The sequence below is a fragment of the Helianthus annuus genome, chromosome 14 (genome assembly GCF_002127325.2).
Source record: "Helianthus annuus cultivar XRQ/B chromosome 14, HanXRQr2.0-SUNRISE, whole genome shotgun sequence".
NCBI lineage: Eukaryota > Viridiplantae > Streptophyta > Magnoliopsida > Asterales > Asteraceae > Helianthus > Helianthus annuus.
Window position 1 is genome coordinate 129840525 of NC_035446.2, and position 12216 is coordinate 129852740.

The following is a 12216-nucleotide window of genomic DNA, read 5'->3' on the forward strand; positions in this document are numbered from 1 at the left end:
GTTAAGCATATGGCTTTTAATGATTTGTAAATCACCTATGTTAGAGAGAAGTGGGGTCACTTCAAATGGAATTGGGGGCACAATTCCTAGAGCTCTCGCAGAACCAGGATGGTGTTCCATGACCATAACGGACACAACTATGAGGGGTTAGCCAGACCAGGAAGAGTAATGTGTGATGTGTAATAACGTCTACGTAAAAAGGGGTTGGTTCAAGGACATCGCGTCTACTAACCACTAGGAGACTAAGTATATGTCACAAAGGAGGGTTCAAAGGGAAACCTACCTATCCTGCATTACTTAACCGCTGAAATTTTATCATGACACTTGAGTGTATGGGACGATCTCCATTCATGTGGGGGATTGTTGGAAATTTTATAAATAATATTATATTAATTGTTAATATAATGGTTATTTAATAATTAAGCCAAGATGAATGAGAGATCTTGTGCATTAAGTTTTGTGTGTTGGAACCATAAACATGTGGGAAATTGAGTTTGTCCCACATAGGTGGAGAGATAAATCTTTTGTGAATTTATAATTAGAATTCTCTACACGAATGTATTCTTGTATGACAACTCACACCCAGTGGTAGCCAGGAGGGTGCGAAGCACCCGACCCGCGCCCGCGCCCGGGCACGGGCACGGGCTCGGGCACGGGCACGGGCACGGGCACGGGACCGGGGCGAGGGCGAGGGCGAGGGCGAGGGCGATGGGCGCAACTAGAGACTATTCAAGTTCCTAACTGAAAAATAGTTAAGTCTCAGAATTTATTCTTATTGAATTTTGTATTCAATATAGACTATTCAAGTTCTTAACTGAAAAATGATTAATTTATTCTTATTGAATTGGGTATTCAATAGAAACTGATCATTTTTCGAATTCTAGTGGGTGGTTATATACAAAGCTTGGTGCTTTGTTTTAGATACACGAGAGTCTGAAACTCGTATGGTTCATACAACAAACACAGCTTCTAACGAATTTCCGAATTTTGGATCTCTACGCACTCTTGTTTCAGGTATTGTTTCAGGTGCTAGGCTAATCCCGGCAGTACAATCTGCTTAGGCTGTTGTACCCTGGGAAACAGACGGGTTCACCTGGGTGGCCCGAAATCTGTTTTAAGGGAAGCGTGATCTTCACGTGCCTCAGTCACCGTTGGTTTTTCGTTTTATTCCTTATTTTCTTTGTAATCTGTTCTTAGTTTAATTTAAATTTCTTGTATTGTAATTTCTCTCAGTTTACGTCTGTTCTTCTTTATGTATTATAATCAGAATGGTTATTAATAAAATTTACTATTTTATTTATTTTGTGAACGGTGTCCTACAAATCAAAGATCAAATTGTGATTTTTTCTATGGGTTGAACCCAAAATTTGTCAGTCATCTATCGACATTATACCAGGTCTGTTAAAGTGTAAAACAAGGTTGAAGAAAAACTTGTTAAACTTGAGATCGTTTACACAAGTGAATTAAGAATACAACTCTAGTTAAAAACTCTTGCTTAACACCCCTAAACTAACATTGTTCGATGGATCACCAGATGGCACCAAGACAAAAAGAAACAAACTATTTTGATACGTGCCATGATCTCCATGACATGTTCCCATGCAATTCTATTATTTTCCTTATTTCATGTTTAGTGGTTAGTTAATTAAGGGTGTTAGTGGGTTAGTGGAGTATTATTTTCTTATGTAATTTCCTTTCTTGAAGGCTATATAAAGCCAACTAGTTGTTTATTTTAATTATGAATGAAAAATATTTAAAGAGAGTTATCTCGAAGTCTTGCTTCTTTGCTATTTTCTTTTGAGCTTAATCCACTCAACGGATTATCTATCACAAACCAATTTGGTTCATATCATATTTCTTTTTATTTAATACCACACGTAAGTACACACTTTTTATTAAACTTAAACTCCCTTACACATATAAAAAGAAAATACATAGGATATATACAAGCCTAAATCACCGTCCTATTGCAACTAGGAAACACTAAAATATACAAAATTAACCTACACCAATTTAGAACGTTACTTTTGATCTCTATCCGTTTCATAAAAAAAAAATAATTAAAGGAATAATGGATTTAAATATTTCTAACTATTGTTAATTGATCGTCACCGGTCCCAACTACAAAAAATCACCAATGACACTCCCAACTATAAACATATTGGCCTCCAACGAACCCTGACTAACGAAACCCTATGGCTACAATGAGAAGTAAGTTTAAAAATTTTAATCACCATCTAAGCTCAGTTTTTATACATCTTCATTTAAAACAAGTTTGATTTTTATACATCCAAGGACATTATACCAAGTCTATTGAAGTGTAAAACAAGGTTGAAGAAAAATTTGTCCTGAGATCGTTTACACAAGTGAATCAACAACACAACTCTAGTTAAAAACTCTTGCTTAACACCCTTAAACAAACACTCTTCGATGGATCACCAAATGGCATCAAGTCAAACAGAAACAAACTGATTGTTTTTATTTAAAACCACAAGTACATATTCCCTTTTTATTAACCTTAAACTCTCTTGTACGTTGAAAAAAGAAAATACATAGGATATATAAGCCTAAGTCACCGTCTACTACAACTAGGAAACACTAGAAAAAAGAGGTAAATGCTTGGTTGGTTCCTGTGGTTTGCAAAAATTTCATACTTGGTCCTAGTGATTTACTAATTACACGCGTGGTCCCAAAGGTTGTCAAAAATGAACTCGGTTGGTCCCCTGACCTAACCTCTGTTAAATTTCTCAATTAACTATATATGAAATGACTATATTACCCCTGAAAAATATTGTTTTTTTACCCATGATTTCTTCTTCCTTTTCGTATGATAAAACAAAACAGTGTAGTGTGTAATCTACAGACCACCATGAAATCTCCTGCACATTTCTTCAAGTTCATCCCACCTGCTCTAAACTCCCATCTGGTAACACTCTCTCTATTAAACTTGTACATTTGCAACTACCTGTAACTCTATGCAATTTACTCTGATATATATATGTTTGTAATTTATTGATTTTGCATATGTTGTTGCAGTCGATACCTCAATCATTTAGAAAATATATAATGAAAAACAAAGTTGCCATACTGAGAAATGGGGATCAGAAATGGGTGGTGAAGATTGACGACGATTGGGTTTTATCGGAAACAGTTTCATCATCTACAACTTCCATTTCTCTTGCCGTTTCGTATCCGTCGGATGCGTATCCGGCGGTTGTTGATTTATCTCCGTTGCCGGAAGATGATACGTCGGCGTTTGGTTTATTACCATTGCCGGAATCTGCTCCGGTGACGGTTGATTTTGTAGGTTTTGATTGGATGTCATGTCGGTGGAAGGTACCGGCTCAATCACCATCATTTTCAATTTTGCAAATTCATCTGGAGGAGGGGTTGTGTTAGAGGTTGAAGAAGATTGAGTCTTCTTTGTATATTTTTTTTTTCTTTTAATTGTTTAGGGGTAATATATTCATTTCACACATAGTTAACTGAGAAATTTAACAAAGGTTAGGTCAAAGGACCAACCGAGTTCATTTTTGACACCCTTTGGAACCACATGTGTAATTAGTAAACCACTAGGACCAAGTATGAAATTTTTGCAAACCACAGGGTCCAACCAAGCATTTAACTCCTAGAAAAAAATAACCTACACCAATTCATTCATTCATTCAATATCTACAAATCATATCAAGGGCAATAGTGCTTTTTATCAATTGGCTAACATGGGCAGCAGAGGAATAGTGTTAGGCAGCTATTTGATACTCCTTTATTGGCCCAATAAATTTACAATTTTATCCCGCTTTAAAATTACGATTTTGCTATTAGTTCAAAATTATGTTTTTACCATCACTTAAAAATAAATTTACGTTTTTGCTCCCACCTAAATATTTCAATGTTCAAAATTACGATTTTGCCTCGTTTCAATTTACAGTTTTGACATTAGTTTTTTCCCTTAAAATTACGATTTTGCCATCAGTTCAAAATTATGTTTTTACCCCCACTTAAAAATAAATTTTTATTTCCTTGCCACAGTGAAAGATTGAAAACGATCGACAATGCATGGTGTTATTTGCTAGTGTGGAAAGGAAGCTGCTGTAAGGACATCGTGAACTTCTAATAATCTTGGTCATCAGTTTTATGGCTACAATGAGAAATAAATTTAACAATTTTCTACATCTCCGTTTAAAGCAAGTTTGGTTTGTAAATCAAAGATCAAATTGTGATTTTTTCTATGGGTTGAACCCAAAATTTGTCAGTTATCTATCGACATTATACCAGGTCTGTTAAAGTGTAAAACAAGGTTGAAGAAAAACTTATTAAACTTGAGATCGTTTACAGAAATGAATTAAGAATACAACTCTAGTTAAAAACTCTTGCTTAACACCCTTAAACTAACATTGTTCGATGGATCACCAGATGGCACCAAGACAAAAAGAAACAAACTATTTGTTTTTTATTTAATACCACACGTACGTACACACTTTTTATTAAACTTAAACTCCCTTACACATTATTATTATATATATCAATTTATAACAGGTCTTTGCTACAGTGCTTGAGGGTATTTTTGTAACTTCAGACCTCATGCAATTAGGTTACCCACCAGTCTGATATGGTCCTCTGTTCCCCAGTTCGTACTCTCCAGAACAGAAGAGAGCCTGCGCACCACCGCCACGACCGCCTCGGTTCAATCTGCTACTACTGATCATCGTTGATTGACACCACCGCCAGTACCGACCCTATTCCGTTTGCTGATTCAAGCGGCCTGATACGTTCATAACACATCAGCAACCAAACCCACGTTTACTTGCATGATACCCATGTTTCCCATGTTCCTTTGTTTACTGCATGCATGTTGTTACTTACTAGGTAGTTATTAGATTAGTTTTGCATATTTAAATTCATGTATGATGCACTTTGAAAGGGGAAGAAAAATTAGATCAAAGTTATTATTGTCTTGTTCTCTCATCTATGTTCTTTGGAGCCTAACCCACTCTACGGGTCTCTTGGGAGATTAGCCATCTCGAATCGGCTTCTATCATTTGGTGCTTTCATTCCCGAATTCACCTCCATCATGACCTCAAAAATCACATTGTTGCTCGACGAAATGTGGGCTAATATCGAGAAAAACCAACAACGTCTCGTCGAGTTCTGCGCTAGCCTTGGTCTACCTCCACCACCTCCACTCGCTGCTCGTCCACCACTACCACCTCCTCAACCACCACCCAAGCCATTTGCTCCGAAGCCTTTCTTACATCAAATATCCTCACCCACATCCAACAAACGCAGCCGTCGACACCAAGAAGCAGCCCCCAAAACCGCACCCAAACAACCCTATTCTACCACCCCGATCGCACCACAAACGTCACCCAAACCAACCGCCAAATCAGCACCAAAACAAACCTCAAACGGAACGCATCGACACCCTAAACCAGCCTCCAAAACTACATGTTCACCTACCCAACATGGCAACCACGAAACCCGAGTCTCGCCATTGAACAACATAGAACTGAAAGCCACCGTACGACAAGATTGGCGACCTCCATTGCACATATCGAGCCGTTACGTTACAATGGAGCCGAATGCTACTGGAAGACATGAATGGCGGCCACCGTGGACATGGATTCCGTCCTTGAGGACAAGGACGTTTTTTAGGGTGGGAGTATTGATACGTTCATAACACATCAGCAACCAAACCCACGTTTACTTGCATGATACCCATGTTTCCCATGTTCCTTTGTTTACTGCATGCATGTTGTTACTTACTAGGTAGTTATTAGATTAGTTTTGCATATTTAAATTCATGTATGATGCACTTTGAAAGGGGAAGAAAAATTAGATCAAAGTTATTATTGTCTTGTTCTCTCATCTATGTTCTTTGGAGCCTAACCCACTCTACGGGTCTCTTGGGAGATTAGCCATCTCGAATCGGCTTCTATCACGGCCTACCGATTTCAAAGCAGGTTATTATATCGATGCTCCACCGTTGTTGATTCAATCGGCCTTATTATCTCGATGCTCCACCGTTCGTCGATTCAATCGGCCTACCGATTCCTTCCACCCTTCGCTCATTCAATCGGTCTATCGATTCCAGCCCAGGTTATTATATTAGGTTATTATATTGATGCTCTAATTACCAGTTTGTTAGTTGTTTCAATGTTAGTGTTTTTGTTCACAAAATTTAAATTTAGGCCATCTTTAATTTGTTAGTTGTTTCAATGTTAGTGTTTTTGTTCACAAAATTTAAATTTAGGCCATCTTTAATTTACTAAATTGGGTTTACTCTTAGGGGATTGTAGTTGTAGATTTTCTACCTAAAATTGTTCCCAGTTAAAGAACAAATTTTTCCCACTTAAAGAACTCAAGTAGGAAAAAATATGTGGCCTGGGTTTCAGTCAAGTAAACAAGTAGAACTTCAACCTATAATGACATGGAAGTCAACATAGAAATAGAGAAACTGTTTAGGAAAAGGACAAAACTAACCATTGACTATCACCTACGTAGATTTAGAGTGCACGCATAATGCGTGACGCTCAGGATGCGATGACACAAACACATCAAGCCATCAAGTGAAGTGATTCATTGAGATTATGTGAATGTGCGTAGTATGAGATTGTACCGTTTCGACGCGAACCATTTCGCCCTGTACCGTTTCGAATCGAACCGTTTTGCTTTGACTTACCAACAGTCAATGCGTTTCTTCATTTTTTTGTGAAATGTCCTCATTTACAACCTTTGTATTAATGCGGTTAACGAATCGAACCGTTGTACTTTATACTCATTAAATATTTTTTTTTTAAGTTGACATCGACCATTTGCGCCAGGAGTTTTTTTTACTTTTGCTTTTTGCCACTGAAGTTTGCTACATGTTAAGAAATTCTTTGGGGACCCATTTATGGTGGTCAGACGCATGGCTATTTTGGTCCGATGCTATCTACTTTATCTAACCTTTATGGCGTTTTGTCTTTTCAATATGTTAAATTATTAATTTCCTGCTTCTCTTAAAAAGTTCCTGAGGTTTTGTTAAATTTGTAGTCTTGTGTTTAGAGTTTTGATTAGTATCATCTGTTTCATTAAAGTTTTGTTAAACAACTAAAAGTACGTTAAAGACTGAAGTAATAATTATTATTTGCATTTGTTTGGTAACTGTTAATTTTAGACTTACTGTGGATAGGTTAATTTTGACTTGGGTTTCGACTTTCATGGATTCAGGACCTGTCATCGCAATTGAAGATAGGAGCCATAGAAGGCCACACACATGCTTCATGGTATTCTTTAATCGTTGTTGTCTCGAAACCTATACAATGAAGGTAGTTTTAATACTCTTTGAAGGGCTCATGAAAATTGCAATGTACAATTTGTTTTAGCAACTCTTAAATCTGCCTCTCTAAAAAGATTATCGGTTGTATATTACAGGTTACAAAAGACAATTGCTTCCCGGTCCGTGGTTGTTTACTTTCGGTAATATTTTAATTTAGTAAGCAGTATATTTGTTAAAATGTCACATACAACTATTAGTTTCATGTTTACGGTTGTCTTTATAATTGACTGATCATATATGAATTTGTACTACTTACGTATTCTTTAGTGTTTTATGAGATGTCAGCACAACGGTCGCGTGGTAAACGTCCATTGAGCGATAGTGTGTACGAAGTTGGTGAATCTTCACGTGTTCGCCCATCCCGTAGAATGTCGCAACTTATGCAATCAGTTATTGGTGACAACTCTGCCGCATCCTCGCTGATTTGGAGGCCACTTCCTGTCTATTTAGATTCTGGGGACTGTCGTTTCGTATGTGAGTTCTGTAGTTCGATGTTCTGGTTTGGAGAAAGAGTTTTATATGCTTCCCGTAGTGAACGGCCACGGTATAATCAATGTTGTAAATCGGGTTGTGTAAGGCTTCCATTTCCTCTTAATCCGCCAATTGTCATCAGCCAACTTTTTGAAAACTCTCATTTCATGGAAAATATTAGAGCATACAATAATATGTTTTCCATGACATCGTTTGGAGCAGACATTGATGATACCATTAACGATGGTCGTGGTCCCTACGTCTTCAAAGTTTCAGGACAGGTTTCACATTGGATTGGATCTTTATGTCCTCCATCAAACGAGAAACCCCGTTTTCTTCAAATGTATATTTACGATACAGCAAATGAAATTTCAAATAGGCTTCGCTTCTTTACTAACTCAAGCGGCCAGAATCTTTCAACTGCAATTGTAAGTGATCTAAGTGAAACGCTTCATTCTTGCAATGAATATGCTCGCCTTTTTAAGAATTCTATTGAACTGTGTGGTAACGGAAATGCCACTGACTTCAGTATCCGTCTTTATAACAATGTTCCCGATCGAAGATACGAACCTCCTGCACCTGGTACATTAGGTGGCATCGTACGTGCTGATGATTCAAATATTAGCAATTATGATATTATTCTTCACAAGAAGGATGGCACTCCTCAAAGAGTAAGCAAACTTCATCCATCTTACATGCCTATGCGGGGTCTTCCGCATAACAAACGAATAACATTATTCATTTTAAGCCCGGCTTTAACAGAGAGGCTTACAATTGGTGTTGTTCAACCTTGACAGGTACATGGGGCTGCAGATTATTAGAGAAAGAACTAATAGAATGGGGTAGATTCTTTATAGGGTAGCTCATTTACCGATCGGAGTTCCTGCGCTTTTCGACAACATAGTTTAATAGTAGTTAAATTGAAAAATAAAAAGAAAACAGGAGCGTGTAAGGAAAGGGATTGCTAGAACTAATAAATCGGATTGCATGTTTGCACCTAAATATTTGCTTTTAGGCAAAGACAACACGGTGCAAAGGAAAGTTTTGAAAGTGGCTTGCGTGTTTACATGCTTTGGTTGTTTCTTTCAAGTTTTGACCAGTTTTAGACTAATCTTTTTGTTTAAAAAACACATGTGACTCATATATTTTTTAATATTTATAAATGTGTAAATACTAAATTAATATTAACAACTTTATGTAAATCTTTTGTATGCTAATATTTGGTAACAAATGAATAGGGGTGTATACAAGAGGCATAGATCTTGAGCAAGGAAATGTCACAGTCCAGGCAAACATGTTGAGCTATGGGGCCCACAAAAGGCATGAATCCTCTTAGCTAGATTGCTTTATATTCACCACGAAAGTGTCCAGTTAAATGTGCGCGCTATATTAGAAATTATATATACATTCTAATGTGTTTTTGTAAACTGCAGTTCTCATTGAGCAAGCCGCAGTTGAGACGGTGGGCAAAGGTCGTACGATTGCACTTCAATAGGTGATTGCTTTGGAATTTAGTTTCCCCAACTTTGTTCAAAAGGAAGTGATGTGTTTCAACTTTGGGGGTGGGGGTCAGAATCATTATAAAAGCTACTTTACACTAGAAATACTACTGTTGATTCTAAGCCGCCAAGTAATGGCTTTTGAATTCGAAAAAAAAAAAAAAAAACTTTTATGCAATTGCAGGCGACTAGCAAGAATACATCCGGAAGGATATAACTTTACTTTTCCAATTCTCTGTCATGCGTGAGCAGAAGCTTATTGTCGCCGTGGCTACATGAAGTTCAGTGCAGAAAGAAAAGGCGAGAGCATAGTGATCACCGGCGCTTTTCGTGGGGGAAGCAGAGGAGATGCACTTGAACAGGCCAAAGGATGTGACTTCATTTATCAGACGTCCGGCTTAGTATAAATATGAATGTAATTACTGTCGAATCTCGCCACATCGTGGCGGGTAGTATATCTAGTATAAAAAGAAAATACATAGGATATATACAAGCCTAAGTCACCGTCCTATTGCAACTAGGAAACACTAAAATATACAAAATTAACCTACACCAATTTAGAACGTTACTTTTGATCTCTATCCGTTTCATAAAAAAAAAATAATTAAAGGAATAATGGATTTAAATATTTCTAACTATTGTTAATTGGCCGCCACCGGTTCCAATTACAAAAAATCACCAATGACACTCCTAACTATAAATATATTGGCCTCCAACGGACCCTGTCTAACGGAACCCTATGGCTACAATGAGAAGTAAGTTTAAGAATTTTTATCATCATCTAAGCTCAGTTTTTCTACGTCTCCATTTAAAACAAGTTTGATTTGTAAATCAGAGATCAAATTGTGTTTTTTTTTTTTTCTACGGGCTGAACCCAAAATTTGTCAAGCCATCCATGGACATTATACCAAGTCTGTTGAAGTGTAAAACAAGATTGAAGAAAAACTTGTTCTGAGATCGTTTACACAAGTGAATCAACAACACAACTCTAATTAAAAACTCTTGCTTAACACCCTTAAACAAACACTCTTCGATGGATCACCAAATGGCATCAAGACAAACTGATTGTTTTTATTTAAAACCACAAGTACATATTCCCTTTTTATTAACCTTAAACTCTCTTGTACATTGAAAAAGGAAATACATAGGATATATAAGCCTAAGTCACCGTCTACTACAACTAGGAAACACTAGAAAAAAATAACCTACACCAATTCATTCATTCATTCATTCATTCATTCAATATCTACAAATCAGGGCAATAGTGCTTTTCATCAATTGGCTAACATGGGCAGCAAAGGAATAGTGTTAGGCAGCTATTTGATACTCTCTTATTGGCCCAATAAATTTACGATTATATCCCGTTTTAAAATTACGATTTTGCTATTAGCTCAAAATTATGTTTTTACCACCACTTAAAAATAAATTTACGTTTTTGCTCCCACCTAAATATTTCAATGTTCAAAATTACGATTTTGCCCCGTTTCAATTTACAGTTTTGACATTAGTTTTTTTCCCTTAAAATTACGATTTTGCCATGAGTTCAAAATTATGTTTTTACCTCCACTTAAAAATAAATTTACGCTTTTGCTCTCAGCTAAAAATTTCAATTTTGCCCTCGGTTCAAAATTACGATCTTACCCCTTGTAAATTTATAGTTTTGCCATTAGTTTGTTTTTTTCTCACAGCCAAGTTACGATTTTGCCTCAACTTAAATTTACATTTTGTCCATCGTTTTTGTTTGTTTTCCTGGTAACTTAAATTTACATTTTGTCCATCGTTTTTGTTTGTTTTCCTGGTGAACTTACAATTTTGCCCCTAGTTTAGAACATTACGTTTGATCTCTATCCGTTTCATAAAAAAAAATTAATAATTAAAGGAATAATAGATTTAAATAATCTCAACTATTGTTAATTGGGCGTCCCAACTATTAACATATTGTCCTCCAACGGACCCTGACTAATGGAACCCTAAAGTCGTTAGTCGCCAGAAAAATGTCTTTGGCTGAAAAAAGGTTCCCATAGGTCCAATCTAATGTTACAGAGAGGTTTGAGATGAGAATGTTAAGTTTTCCAGCTAAAAAGGAGTTTTCCGGCCAAAAAAAAAGGGTTTTCGGGGACCTCAAAATTTCGAGCTTTTACTAGTAAAAGGTTCCTAAAGGTCCGCTCTAAAGTTACAAAGAAGTTTAGGATAAAAATGTTGAGCTTTCTAGAAAAAAAAAAGGTTTTTCCGGCGACCTTAATAATTGAGGCATTTATTAATAAAAAGGTTCTTAAAGTTCCAATCTAAGGTAATAAGGATGTTTGGGACGAAAAGGTTGAGTTTTTCGGCCAAAAACGTTTTTCCGGCGACTGGCGTTTAACGGCGTTACGTGTTGTTACTCAGGGTCCATTGAATGCCAGTATATTAATAGTTGAGACTGCTAGTGGTGATTTTTGTAATAGTTCCGAACTTTTGACTTCTATACCCAACTTAATAGATGTAGTAATGATATCAATGGGGTGGTGGTCCATTGGCAAAGGCAAAGACACCTAGGTTGTGAAGAGGAATGTCTTAAATTCAAGTCACACAAACGGCAGAAGATTAAAGAAATTAGCCGTTAAAAAAATGTAGTAATGATCTCATCTTTGATATTGGAATCGGATGAGAAGGAAATTTTTATTCTGTTCTGATCCCCAAACAAAATTATTTTTTCTCCAATTTTATTGTTTTTTAATTTCAAATAGAGTTTAATGTCAATTTAGTCCTGTAGTTTGAGTTATTTTGTCAGTTTAGTCTAAAGGTTTCATTTTTCGCATGTAGGTCCAAAAACGTTTAATCGTTGTCATTTTAGTCCAGTGGGTTAACTTCATCCATTAATTCTGTTAACGAGAAATGCAATCTGTCATTTTATATGGTCGAATTGTCCTTGTAGTTCACAAAATTACA